Genomic DNA, 15,384 nt, shown 5'->3' on the forward strand with positions numbered 1-15,384 from the left:
ATTTTGACTTGAAATGTTCATTTGGGGCTTATCAGAAGTATATAAAGGCAAGAAGAGGGCAGGGGGAGTGCTGGTCAGCAATGGTGGGGGGGTTTCTGACAGAAACCTGATCATCAGGTTTGCCCCCATCTCTCCCTTGCCTTCTACCTCACACCCATCAAGTGATACAAAGGAAATAGTTACAAGTTCCTGGGTTTCCCGGTCAGGTAATCACACTTCTTTGTCCTGACCCAGAACCTAATCTCTTGCACAAGAGATAATCACTGGCAGCCTGGCAAAAATGGGTGCCAGACAGGTAGACAATAGCAGACCATCCAGGAATGGTTCTCGGTCAGGACAAAGAAGCCATAATCCCTGAAACCTGGGATCACTGTCTTTACCCATTTCCCAAGTCCCCCCCTTCGGTAGTCATCTTTTGGAATGGTGTCGATCCAATGTAGGGCTGATTTTATATGAATATTTGAAGGTTTTGCTGCATGAGGAAAGGTGAATACTATGGAACCTTGAACAAGGTGGGGTTTTATGGGGATATTTACAAAATTGAATGGTGTTGTTTTGGGGGATGGTCTGCGGATGCAGTGTCCCATTTAACTGGAAACAACCTTTATAAAAATTCCAGTAACTGTTGCAATTATTATTAAATTAAAATCAGACAACGGGCCTAACCATAGACCACAGGTAGGGAATAGCATTTTTGAACGGCATTAACCTATCAGAAGGAATGATATTACCCCACCCCATAGTAGTCCAAAGTAGCACATTCTGGGCTCTACCACATCTACATACATCCACATCATCGCCGCTTAATTCTGCCATTCGTTTTAACGTGAACCTGCATAATCAAGACTTCCCGACAGAATACATGAAGTGAAACACAGCTGTCCTTCGCAAATTCACACTTCCCTGAATTTTGTGAAGCAGTTCTCCAACCAAAAATGTGTACCAAAAAAATAATAAAAAATCAAGTCTTAAGAGGAAGTGTGCAAAAAAAGGTCGGATATGAATTAAATGCATGAATGCATTGCTGAAACCAGCATACAAATATGCTTTGTGTATGGGGAAATTGTTAGCAAGAAAGCATGTATTAGGTGAAAGGTAAATTAAAATGCCGAGGTGTGTTGTTTTTAACAAGGGGTTCACAAGCTGTTGCAGAACTGTGGTGAACTGAATGTAATATTTGAAATATTAGGGTAGGCTTCCTCAAACTCGGCCCTCCAGATGTTTTGAGACTACAATTCCCATCATCCCTGACCACTGCTCCTGCTAGCTGGGGATCATGGGAATTGTAGGCCAAAAACATCTGGAGGGCCAAGTTTGAGGAAGCCTGTATTAGAGACTCAAGTCACACTGAGCCACACAATACATCAAAAAGCACTGATATGCTGCTTTAACAGTCGAGGGGAATCTTGGGAACCATAGTTTGATGATAATAATAATAATAATAATAATAATAATAATAATAATAAATTTATACCCCACCCATCTGGCTGGGTTTCCCCAGCCACTCTGGGCGGCTTCCAACAAAACACTAAAATACAATAACCTATTAAACATTAAAAGCTTCCCTAAACAGGGCTGCCTTCAGATGTCTTCTAAAAGTCTGGTAGTTGTTCTTCTCTTTGACATCTGGTGGGAGGGCATTCCACAGGGCGGGCGCCACTACCGAGAAGGCCCTCTGCCTGGTTCCCTGTAACTTGGCTTCTCGCAGCGAGGGAACCACCAAAAGGCCCTTGGCGCTGGACATCAGCTTCCGGGCAAAACGATGGAGGTGGAGATGCTCCTTCAGGTATAGCTAAGGGTGCTGGGAGGTGTAGATCTGTGAGGTTAGCACCCTCGGCAAACTACAGTTCCCAGGATTCTCCATCGCTGTTAAAGTGGTACCACAGTGTTGTATATGCATGCTGAAGGTGTGACCTGAGAGAAATGGAGATTTAAAGATAAATCCATCCCTACCTTTCTGCAGAGACCTGGGAGGCCCACTTTGACATTGCCACACCCCATCCAGCACCTGCAGCCTTAGCTTCTAATGCAAATAAGTGGGAGGCATGTTTTACCTGCGTCCCTGTCCCCCAAACTCCAGCGCAACTGGAGTTTGCATGCATCAGGGAAGAAGTGTGATTATCTAACTTGATCGTGGCAAGTTGCTAAATAAATTGGAGAGGCAGGGAAGCGGGGGTGCTATAAATAACAGCAGCATCTGCATCAAGGGTCCTCCAAGACATGGGGTGGGTGGGAATTGTCACAAACACCACCTGTGCTGTGTGCTGATGTGACTCTTCCTTACTCTGTGCAGCAGACGTTTGTAAAACCCAGCTGTGGGTTTAGTGCTAATTTAATAGGTGGTTTTCTGTTGTGTGTGTGCGCTCCGATACTCTATCGTACATTGTTATCCTCTCCCTTCTCCCTTGCCTTAATTAGGTTTACAGATACAGTTTAGGAGTGGAACCAAAGGAATATGAACCCCCGAGACGTCTCAAAAATGCAGACGTTAAAGATAAAGAGGTTGGAACTGGGTGGGTTAAAGGTGGTCTCGCAAGGTTCTTCAAGAACTCAGCCTAGCTCTGGTGCCAAGAATGGCTTCAGGAGATTGAATATGTAGCAGAGTTTTAATGGGCAACACAAATGCTGTAGAGAGGTTTTTAATGTCTGAGGTTTTTTGTGTTTTAATATTTTGTTGGAAGCCACCAACAATGACTGAGGCAACTGAGTCAGATGGACGGCATATAAATAACAAGAACAACAGCAACAGTTTGAAGGGAAGGCTTTAAAAAAAAATAATCCAAAGAACAAATAGCAACATGGTTAATTTTGAAAGTTTTAGGTGGAGGAAGATTGGAAGAAATTCAAAGACTATCTGCAGAAACATTGCAAAATTAAAGAATGTTAGAGTGATGTTGGATTGAAAATAAGTGGCTTCTGGCTATACAGACTTTAAAGTTATATATAGATCAAGATTAAGGATTAGGATTAAAAAAAAAAGTTAAAGGAAATGGAAATTTGGCTTTTAAGAGGTAAAAATTTAATGTTATATTATATTAGGATTAAGGATTGGGATTAAAAAAGAGGGAAAGAAACTGCTGGACAAACAAATTGAACTGGAATACAAAAGAGGGAGGTATGAGGAGGTCCGGAAAATAAGTAAATTTAAAAAATGGTGACGAAAAGGTGGTATTGTTTTTAAATGTTTTCTTTTTTGTCTTTTGTTTTCTGGTTTGTTTGTTTTTGGATTATGCATTGTGTATTTTTGAACTGTGTATTTTTCTTTTTTTCTTTTTTCTTTTTTATTGTTGTGTTCTTTTTATTGGAAACCTTAATAAATATCATTTTTTAAAAAAAAAAATTTGAAAGTTTTAGGCAATGCAGTGTTGCACAGGAACAAAACTGCAAATGACTTGCTAGGCTGGAGTTCCTTCCTGGTGGTTTTGCTCCACCACAGGCAGGAGAGAACAGTGGGATTAGCAAGGCGGGGTCTACAATCTCCTTCGTGGCTGCAGGTTGATAAATACAGTGGTACCTCAGGTTAAGAACTTAATTCATTCTGGAGGTCTGTTCTTAAGCTGAAACTCTTTTTAACCTGAGGTACCATTTTAGCTAAAGAGGCCTCCCGCTGCCGCCGCGCAATTTCTGTTCTCATCCTGAAGCAAAGTTCTTAACCCGAGGTACTATTTCTGGGTTAGCGGAATCTGTAACCTGAAGCGTCTGTAACCCAAGGTACCACTGTATTCAGGAGGGTGTTTTCAGTTGCAGTCTGGCAATGCCATGACCAAATGATCTCCCACCTGAAACTGCCACGAAGACAAGTCTTTCTGGGGGCATCATTTGTCTCTTTACAGATGTGGAGTTTGTCCTGTTGGCCAGTTTGGGCTCCTGATATAGATCTATCTGGCCATATTTTAATCAAGTTGTGGCAAAATATTTCACTCAGAAAGAAAAGATGCAGTAAACCTTCACAGATATCCTATAATACCCATTTTTCCAATGTCAAAATGGCTCCACCCTCACAGAAGAGGAAGATATCTGTGGGCTTGAGAAAACCGCGAAGATTCACAGAAGTACAACAAATATATTTTTGGCGGGAAGGGGCTAAATGGACAGATAACATCCCAATGAAAGCTGGGCATGCTCAGTGAGCATGGAATGTTGATTGCTGGGGGATGCAGAAAAGTGTGTGTTGTTAAAGTGTTGGTGCTGAACTTTAAAGCCCTAAACGGCCTCGGTCCAGTATACCTGAAGGAGCATCTCCACCTCCATCGTTCTGCCCAGACACTGAGGTCCAGCACCGAGGGCCTTCTGGCGGTTCCCTCACTGCGAGAAGCCAAGTTACAGGGAGCCAGGCTGAGGGCCTTCTCAGTAGTGGCACCCGCTCTGTGGAACGCCCTCCCACCAGATGTCAAAGAGAACAACAACTACCAGACTTTTAGAAGACATGTGAAGGCAGCCCTGTTTAAGGAAGCTTTTAATGTTTAATAGATTATTATATTTTAGTGTTCTGTTGGAAGCCGCCCAGAGTGGCTAGGGAAACCCAGCCAGATGGGTGGGGTATAAATAATAAATTATTATTATTATTATTATTATTATTATTATTATTAGGAATGGAATTGAGCAACTGGTATGGAAAGGAGTGGTTCAAATCCAGAACAGAGAGCACTCCACACTGCAACATTATGTTGCAGGTCCCACTTGTATGCATATTCCTCAGGGGATCTTGGCATGAAGAAACTGGATAGAGATTTCCCCATTCCCTCTCTCATAACACTTGTAGACATCCAATGAAGCTGAATGTTAGAGGATTTGGGACAGTTCAGCACACAGTTAAACTACGGAACTCACTGTTGCTGGAAAACAGAGAGCAGAGAGAGAGAGCTTGATCCCTGCCTGTGGGTTCCCCACAGATGAGCCAATGTGAGACTATGATGCTGGACCTGGTGGGCCATTGACCTGATCCTGCGCATGTTTCTTAAGTTCTTACATTCAGGTCGGAGAAGCTAGTGTTTCATCTCTTTATTATTCCGGCCACCTGTGTTGGGGGGCCCAGGTTGCTCTGCTCCTGCCCGAAACGCATGTCTTGAATGGCCCCTGAAATCACAGATGTTAGCCATGCTTGCTCTGGGGTTAACACGCTGTTAGGTAAGCCCCTGGGGGAAACACTTTAGTGTTGGCGCGAAGCACAGATTAGATAAAGGAATAGTTTCCCCACTAATTGGTCTCTTAAGTGTTCCTCCTCGCCCCTCTTGTCACCAGAACCACTCGCACCTGTGGGAACAGGGAGAGAGAGAAAAAGCTGCTTCTGCCGGCAGCCGCAGCCGCACACACCCATTTATAGCTTTGTCAGGCCTCTTAGCAGGCTGTCAGAGTCTGGAGTGTTCGGTGACAGTGTTAACCTTTGGAGTACAAACTGTCTTTAATGCAACTACAAGGGAAAGAACAAAGATTTGGGCACACCGTCTCTAGAAAGCTTGCGGGTGTTATTCCTGGGGGGACTTGGTAATCATCATTATCAGACAGTAAGCCTTTCCCATTTGCAAAAGGGCACCACTTTGCAAAAACTGGGAAAGGGACCCCCACAGGTAAACTAATTCAAGGGTCTTTGGTATTTCCAAACCCACGAACCATCTTTAACACCAAACTGCGACCCGGGAGACACGTTTAGTTTTGCTTTGTGCATTATTTTATCTTTACATAATGCTCCCACTTCCTTTCTTTTCTGGCTAGATTTGCCAAATTCTCTCTTCTTTTCTTTTGCCCGACCCTTTTCTTCTCATCTTTTCTCTTCAAAAGTTGAGGTGCCATCTAGTTTAGGTACAGCCCAGTGGCAAAGTATAACTCATCATCAGGCAGCAACCTTGTATTCTGGCAGTGCATCATTCATATGCCCCAAACATCAGCTTAACCCTCTGTTTTGGTTTTCCTCAAATTGAAAATCTCCCTGGGAAGATTCCTTCAGAGAGAGAGCGAGAGAGAGAACCAGTAGTATCTCTGGATGCTTTTGGTTTCCAGTTCCCAAAAGCTCCACAGCTGATGGTCACAGATTATGGGAGTTGTATTCTAACAACAACTGGAAGACCACAAAGTTCTGCATCCCTGTCTCAGGAAAGCATATATATCACCATGCAACATACAAACTCTCCTGAGTCTGTCGGTCTGTCTCTCATTCCACACACCCACACAACATCCTAATCCTTATACAAATGAAGAAAAAGAAACACTGAATGCTTAGAAGGGGAGATCAGCTTTGTGGCAACAAGCCCAAACAGCAGAAGGTCTGTACGGATGCTCATTACACACATGCAAGAGTCCACAGTTGTGCGGCGAGAGCTAAATGCATTACGGCTCTGTTCGGATGTTTCACCAGAAACACCAGAAGCTACCCTAGATCACAGGAGCAGGTCAGCAATGAAGAAACACCAGGGTCAGGAAAGTTAACCCTTTGTTCAAAGAAACCAAAACAGCTCAGGCCTAGTGATCCCAGCAACACTTCTCAGTAGGACTTGCCCCAATGTGGCAGTTGCAAGGACCACAGGTCCCTGCCTTCCCACAGCTGCCTAAAACCTCTCCAGGGTTCCACACACACCCCCCACAGGCAATCAGAGACTGTGTCTGCACCCAATCCATTGGAGATCGAAGCTGCTAAGGACAAGTGTGGAAAACAAGGCTGTCACTGGCAGGCTTTGGTCTTTCAAATTTCAGCAGCGCCCAGTGCAAGGCCAACAGTCGGCAACTCTCCACCTCTCATCTTCTGTTCTGTTCAACTCACTATGTCGTAGTTGCAACGCCCTGCAGCGCCCCCTAGGCTTGGCACCAGATGCAACAGAGCCCATCACACCGCTCTCAGTCCACCTCTGGGCTATTGCAAGAACCAGATACAGGGCTAGATGGGCCACTGGCCTGATCAAGTAGGCTTTTCTTACGTTCTCATGAACTATTCCAGGTGGAGCAAAGCTGCATCTTTGTGCCACCAATGGCTTAGTGCATAGGCAGCCTTAATTGCCAAGTAAGCTTCCCTGCTTTGCCTCTGTTCCTCTCACCTGCTCAGCAAACAACTGTTACAGCACCACCTAGCGTCCAAGATGATCATTTCATCCACTCGTCAATGCAAGCGAGATAATATTTAGGCGAAACTCATTGCAAATGCTCTGCTACTGAGCTATCAATATGGCCTGCCGGAGACGTTCTTAAAAAAAAAAAATCCGTCTATTCTATTGCAGTTTTAACTTTCTATATGTTTTAAATCATGGTTATAAGTCTTTCAGTGATAATTTTATTGTTTTACCTGATTTGTTAAACCGCTGTGAGGTTTCTTTTCCACCCTACAACCAAGCAAGCACATAAAACTTATGAAATGAAATTAATAAATAATGGCGGAATCAATGTATAATGACATGAGGTAAAGGCCACCCCTTTACCTCATGCAGGACTCAGCACCACCCAAACTGTATTTTGGACAGTGGGATGATAACAGAAGGGGAATAGGGGCAGGCAGGTTAGTCTGTTTCTGTTGTGTGTTAAGTTTGCATTCCTAGGCCCCCATCTGCACTGTGCCTTTAAGGCAGAATTGTACCACTTTAAACAGCATGACTGCTTCCCATAAAGAGTCCTGGGAACTGCAGTTTGTGAAGGGTTTGGAGAGTTGTTGGGAGACCCCTCACAGAACTGCAATTCCCAGAATGGCGTAACAATCAATTCTTCCTCCCAGGGAACTCTGGGAATTGTACCATCCCCCAACAGCCTGTCAAATAATATATCTCCTCCCACCCCCAAGAAAAGATCAGGCTTCTTCACACCTGCCAAGTTCTTTCACCCCAAAGTTCTCACTGGAGACATTTTGGCTCCACCGTACATACAACGGTCACCATTCATTCCTGTGGGAGAAAATCAATGGCTGCGCATGGCAACTTCTCATGAGCAGAAACAGACCTGCTCTCCCTGGCAGTGAGCAGTGGGTGAGTGGGTGTGGGTGTCTTCCACTCCTTTGAGGTCTTCTGCTTCCTTGCCTCCCCTAAATACTGTTTCCCAAGCACAAGGCAATTACAAATTGTCCCTAGCACTGGCTGGCAGCCTGTATAATGGACCACATTTTTGCACCAGCTGCAGCTTCCAAAACAGTGGTGGCTACGGGTTCCTTCAAGGACCAAACCTCTTCAGGCCCCACCCTGTCCCTCTCCATTCTAATTCTTCTCTAACTAGCATATCAAGATGGCAGTCTGTAAGGCTCAGGTGCAGAACCTCAGGCATCCTTGAGGAGCGGCGTTGCTTCTCACATTGCTTGGATAGAGAAGTATCTCTGTACAGAAACCTCTGCCTGGAACGTAGCCTGCTGTACACAGGTGAGGATCTCTCCCTTTGCTCCTCCCACTTTTCCCTCTGGCCCCGCCCACCACCGGCACTCAGAAGGTTCCTCAGGGAAGAATGCGGCCCTCCTGCTCCAAAATCCCCCCAATCCCGCTGTCCTGTGGAGCGTGAGGTGTCTAGATTCCTTGTTCCCAACTGTGATGTTTCATGCGACGGGAGAAGCATGAATAATTGCGCTCCTTGAAAGAGCATAACGCGCTATGAAAAACTCCTCCCGCTTCAGTCACCAGAAGTACATGTGGCACTTTATGCCTCGTGTGATGGATTGAATGAGAAAGCAGCAAGGGAAGGAATCCTTGCTCTACCCAAAGCATTGGGACTCGGAGTGTGTGATTATCCTAGCCCCTGGCAGCTGGCGAATCGGTCTGTGTCAGTTTTTATATATATATGCATCCCATTTGAAGTTTGTCACTTAACAAGTGTGATTTTAAAGCTTTCTGGCGGGGATCTGTACTTGCAGATGTTTTTTTTCTTTTCCCTCTCCTTCACTTACCATTTGTTTTAATTATTCCTGATGTTTTTGCCTATCAAATTTCACATTGCAGGCTTCTTCAAAAGAGAAGGAAAGACTGTGCAATTGTCATAACAACAAAGCTCTTCATTACCATAAGAACTTTTTGACAGCTTTATTTTTTATTTTTGGGTGGTTTTTTTATATATATAAAAAATAGGGTTTTGGTTTTTTTAAAAAAAACAACAACAGCCAATTACTTTTTATCAGTCTGATTCATGTTCTTCTTAAACAGATTACAGTCTTTGCTCCAGAAGTTACAAAGTGATGGGGAGAATGCATTATGCATACTTATGGAAACACACTTCTGGAAAACACAACAACAAGGAATTAGCAAGTCTATTTTCACAACAAGGCGTTGCTGGCATCTTTATCATCATTGTGGCGGTTTGGGGTATTTGCAAAAGTGGGCCAGAACATAGCAGCTCATTTTGCACCCACCGACGGGCAGAGGCTTTCAATTTCTGTATCTGAAACACTGGACTCTTTCTGCCACTTCCAATGCCACATGCTAAGCAACCTTTGAAACTGGGGCAGAGAGAGCTTTGGCACAACACTGTTGTCATGATGGTACAGTGGTACCTCTGGTTATGAACTTAATTCATTTCAGAGGTCCGTTCTTAACCTGAAACCATTCTTAACCTGAGGTACCACTTTAACTAATGGGGTCTCTCCTGCTGCCACAACGAGATTTCTGTTCTCATCCTGAGGTAAAGTTCTTAACCCGAGGTACTACTTCCGGGTTAGCGGAGTCTGTAACCCGAAGTGTTTGTAACCCGAGGTGTTTGTAACCCGAGGTACCACTGTACTGTGGGAAATGGCAATAGCAGGTGCACAGGAAGTGCTCCATGGCCCTCTGTTTTGACTGTTGGCAGTGCCATGCAGTTGCTGAGGGAAGGTGAGGTGGAAATGTTTGGGAAGGCCGTAGCTCATTGGAAGAGCATCGGATTTGCACGCAGAAGGTCCGAGGGCCAATCCCTGGCATCTCCAGGTACGGCTGAGAACATCCTCTTCCTTATTCCTTGGAGCATTGGTGCAGATAATATTGAATGAGATGGGCCAAATGGTTTGACTTGGTATAAGGCAGCTTCCTATATCCCTGGATGTTGGATAGCTGTTGTTGTTGACATTCATGTTTTTTGGGAGTCAAGGGAGGAGTGCAGCTTTGCGTTCAAGCTTACAGCACCCGCTGTGGCCATAGAGAACAATATGGGAGAGACACGTTTTGTTGAAGGTATCCGGTTGTGCTGATGCGAGTGTGCCATGGCGTTCCTCCCAGTGTTCATTCCTCCTATGTTCACTGCTGTGGAGACACAACCTAATTTGATTGTCTCCAGGTGCTGTGGTCGTCTGCAAGGGATAATAATAATAATAATAATAATAATAATAATAATAATTTATTTATACCCCAGCCACTCTGGACGGCGGGTTTAACACTGCCAGCCTTTGTGTCACATTTGCAGACATCTTTGTAACACAGAGATGGGCCGCCAACGGGCCTGATGTCTGAAGCCAGCTCCCCCTAGAGCACACCCTTGGGGGTCCTGCCATCTTCCATTCCATGGGCATGACCAAGCCAGCATAGACATCACTGAGACAGGAGTGTGCAAACATCCTGGGAATGTGGGCTTGGGAGAGCACATCTTTGTTTGAGACTCAGTCCTGCCATGTGATGCCTAAAATCTTCCTGTGGAAGGCATTGAGGCATCACACACACACACACACACACACACACACACACATCCTTAGCTTATAGGCTTGGTGCTAATACTGCAAACCCCACCTCCCCGCAGGAGATTGGACACCTGAGCTGCAGGTGCTCAAAGGTCAAGAGCCAGACTGGACTGTAAAATGGAAAGGTGGGGAAAACAGAACCAAAGAGAAATAGAATTTCTCCATTCAGCACTCATGAGACCTGAGCTGACGGAGTACCGTAGTCTGACCGTCACCGCCGAAGCCGAGTGTTGACAAATTGAAAAGGGCTCTCAAGGGGGAGAGAGATTAAGAATGACAAAAGATCCAGATTATTCTAAAGAATATGGGGGGGGGGGAGGAAGTTAAATGAGTGTCAGAGTGTGCTCCATTCAAATAAGAGCTTCTCTCATGCCAGCTTGTCTCCTATTGTTTGGTAATTGCCCGATGGGACGAGAGACAATGATCAGTGACAAATGGCCCATGATAGCATTTTTTTAAACATCCTTGAGTTTTCCGCTAATAGCAGCAATTTACCACATGGGAAACAACCTTACTATGGAATGGGGTTGAGGGTTAGCCAACGAACCCAGGCAAAGGCTAGGATTTAGGCCAAACTGGGCAAATACTTGTTAAATAAACATGTGTACGCTGATTTGCCTATAGAGTGGGGTTGTGGGGGGTCACTTTAGAATCCCCTCCCCTGCCTTAGCTACCTGTGCTCTGGTCTTCCCTTGTCTCAGCCTAGATCCAGCACTGACCTACAATAGGGGGGGGGGGTCACCTTTGGGTCCCAAGCTCTACAGCACAAGGTGGTGCACTTCAGATGTTGTTGGACTACAAATCCCATCAGCCCCTGCTGGTATGGTCAGTGGTTGAGAATGATGAGAGTTGAAGTCCAACAACACCTGGAGAGCAGCACGTGTGCTCTACAGGGTTGCTCAAGAAGATAGCGAAGGAGGGAATATCACTTCAGATCTGAGTTCAGCCCATGCACTTGTGACTACACCCTACAAAAGTTTGCACTGCCTCATGGACGCTCTTAAAACTCACAGGCATCCAGCTGAACGTTGGAAGATTCAGGGCGTATAACAGAAATGACTTCTTCACACGGCAGTTAAACTAGGGAACGCACTTCTGCAGGGGGCAGTGAGGGCCAACAACACACCAGGTCTTGAAAAGAGGATGGACAAATTCGTGGAGGAAAAGGCTTTCAATGGCTACTAGCCATGCTGACTATGCTCTGCCTCTGTGGTCAGAGGCAATAATGCTTCCCAAAAAGCTGTTGCTGCAATCCACAGGAGGGGGAGAGTGCTCTTTTGCTTGGGTTCTGCTTGCAGGTTTCCCCACAGGCACCTGGTTGGCCCCTGAAAAGAGGATGCAAATAGGAGACCCACTTATGGGAGGAGGATTGTGGGCCACTATAACCCTCAAAGTGTCTCTATTTTCCAGGGACAGTCCCAGATTTACAGAGGCTGTCCCGGTTTCTGATTTGATCCTAGAATGTTCCTTTTTCCTTAGGACGTCCCTATTTTCATCAGAGAAATGTTGGAGAGTATGAGATGGGCCTTTGACCTGACCTAGGTAAAGGGACCCCTGACCATTAGGTCCAGTCACAGACAACTCTGGGGTTGCGGCGCTCATCTCGCTTTACTGGCCAAAGGAGCCGGCATACAGCTTTCGGGTCATGTGGCCAGCATGACTAAGCCACTTCTGGCAAACCAGAGCAGCGCACTGGAGCGGTACCTATTTATCTACTTGCACTTGATGTGCTTTCGAAGTGCTAGGTTGGCAGGAGCCAGGACCGAGCAATGGGAGCTCACCCCATCGCGGGGATTCGAACCGCCAACCTTCTGATTGGCAAGTCCTAGGCTCTGTGGTTTAGACCACAGCGCCACCCACATCCCTTGACCTGATCTAGCTGGGTTCTATCTTATGTTCTTGTGCTCTCATAGTCTCATCATGATCTTTAGGTTCAGATTAAACAATAAAACCAACAGGGAGGCAGAAAACATGTTTTATTTATGGGAGGATGCTTCCTTTGCGTGCGTGATTCCTTTGGCACACGTTAGAAGCGCCTGGCTCTTTCCCTTTGAGAGATATAGTTCTGGTTCAGTTGTTACATGAGATGGCGTGGGGGACAATTATTTAATTATGTCAACTACACACATACAAGACGTTGCATTAGGAAACACATATGCACCATCTGCTGGGTACCATGATTTAGCTGTAGGCGTACAGGAGTGGAGACTTGCGGGCATTGACTATTCTGGGAGGCTATAAATGCAAAGTCTCGCCTGCTGAGCATTAGCAAGGGGGGCATGGGGAGGCAGAGGCACATTTGGAGGGACAGTTACTATTACAGCTTTGGAAAGATGTTGATTTTGACAATCAATAAGCGGCATCCACTTAGCGAGTGCCGCTCTCAGAAATAAGCAGGTCGTTTTTACGAGCTAGCGAGATGCAATTCGAAAAGAGAAGCGTCCAAGATGGTATAAATAGCAAGGCAGTTTTTGCAGGCTAAGGTAAGGCTGACCAACTTATTCAGTTCAGGGAAAGGCTTGGTGGAAAAAACTATCAGGAGCTGGGAGGTCTGTTGGACTTGCAAGCCAGGATCTGTATGAATGGGATCCTGGCTCCCTATTGCATGGCCAGGCAGACGGCAGGTCAGGGCACTCCTATAGCAGCCCAAAGCCCTCCTCCCATAAGTGATATGGGAAGTAATAATAATAATAATAATAATAATAATAATGTATTATTTATACCCCGCCCATCTGGCTGAGTTTCCCCAGCCACTCTGGGCGGCTTCCAATTGAGTGTTAAAAACAATACAGCATTAAGTATTAAAAACTTCCCTAAACAGGGCTGCCTTCAGATGTCTTTGAAAGATAAGATAGCTGCTTATTTCCTTCACATCTGAAGGGAGGGCATTCCACAGGGTGGGTGCCACTACCAAGAAGGCCCTCTGTCTGGTTCCCTGTAACCTCACTTCTCGCAATGAGGGAACCGCCAGAAGGCCCTCGGCGCTGGATCTCAGTGTCCAGGCTGAACGGTCTGGGCAATTTGTCACTGGAGACCCTCTAAGCGTCCCTATTTTTCAGGGACAGTCCCAGATTTACAGAAGCAGTCCTGGTTTTGGGTTTGATCCCAGAATGTCCCACTTTTCCTCAGGATGTTCCTATTTTCATCGGAGAAATGTTGGCAGGCATGAATGAGAGAGAGCCAACTTGCAGTGGCAGACCTTGAGGTCTCAAATTTCAGTGGCAGCCTGTGTGATGCCAAAATTTGCATGGGGCACCCCGTCCTCTCTCCTTCCTTTCTACATCCTAGTTGTGGCACCCCTTGCAACACTGTTTTGGCTTCACACCCCGTGCGACCAAACTGGTTGCTCTCCCCTAAATTATCCTCTGCAACTTGCCTGCTCTCTGAATTAGAATGAACCAGCCACCTACTTTTTCCGCTGCTGTTGGAAACCTTTGAGTATGTGGGACATTATTGCAGTCAAGCCAACAATTCATGTTTTGCCAGATAGGCACGTAAAAGGGCTGAGGCTCACAGAGCTTTCCCGTAAAATTTGCTAGAGAGAACTCTGTGAGATCACTTTCTTTGTCTGCCTTTGCAGGAAGCTGTAACAGTACATGCATACTTCCTTCCTGCCTGGGCACCTCTCTCTTTCTCCATCATGCCTCCAAGCTGAGCACATGTGCATGTTTGAGCTCTGCAGCTCAGACACCATTTTGAACTTAGATTTTGTAATTAAGCAAGTTTGATGGTAGTTATAAACCTGCCTTCGTTTTGCTGCTGTAACTGCTGCTTCAAGGCCTGGGTTATATAAGTAAACTTTACTTTTACTTCTTGACAAAACAATGTGCTTGTGATGGTGTGTGAGGTGAAGGATAAAGAAGCTAATCAGCTGTGCCATACCCTGGGCTGGATATAGATAATGCCTGTTCCTTGACAGGGTGGAGAAAGATGTGTGAAGAAATCTCTGCCTTTTTCAAGACTGCACCATGGTAAGAATCGCACCTGTTGCTCCACCCACTTTTCCCACTGGCCAAACCCACCATTGACATGCGGCCCCTGGAAGACTCTTCTTATAGGATTGCAATCATGGTGTATTTAGGATTGCAGCCTAGGGTAGAGTAGGATAGGGTGATCTGGCACTAAAACCAAGGACTTGGTGGTCCCCACTGGACCCCCAAATCCCTCACTGCCAGGTTGTGTGTGTGGTGTTTTTTCTAAAGAATCACATCATTCAATTTACCCCAATTTATTTAAATCTGTTCTTTTATTTCAAGTGCTAATTGCCTTTCATAACAAACAGCCTCTTCAGCTACAATTACTGGCACTGCACTAGACAGGCATCCAGAAAGTGTGGCTTGAGGCGAAAAAGGTTGCCTTGGTTACCTAGACCCCCCCCCCCCCGCAAATTCTTAATGCTTGCATCTCATGCCTGTATTCCCTGATACATGTGATTCAATATCATAAGCATGTGGGGAGGTCTTCCTTTTCTCCAATCTCCCCCCCCCCATGCCTCTGACACATGTGGACTCACACCTTAATCCATGGACACCTCCAAAATAAGAAACACACACATCTGGCAACAGATGCCGTTCCATGCTCCTGCTCCCACAAAACGCTGGTCCCATCCTCACTACAATATTCATTTCAAGCGCTCTCATGCCTCTTCAACTTGCCTGGCCAAAGAATTCTGGGAAATGTAGTCTTATTAAAGGTCCTGCGACTTATTAGAAGACCGTTCACAGAGCTACAGTTCTCGGCACGCTTAACCAACTACAAGGTGAGCTCAAAACCAACCCAAAAGCCCTGAG

This window comes from Podarcis pityusensis (assembly GCF_964106645.2).
Source record: "Podarcis pityusensis genome assembly, chromosome: 10".
Taxonomy (NCBI): domain Eukaryota; kingdom Metazoa; phylum Chordata; class Lepidosauria; order Squamata; family Lacertidae; genus Podarcis; species Podarcis pityusensis.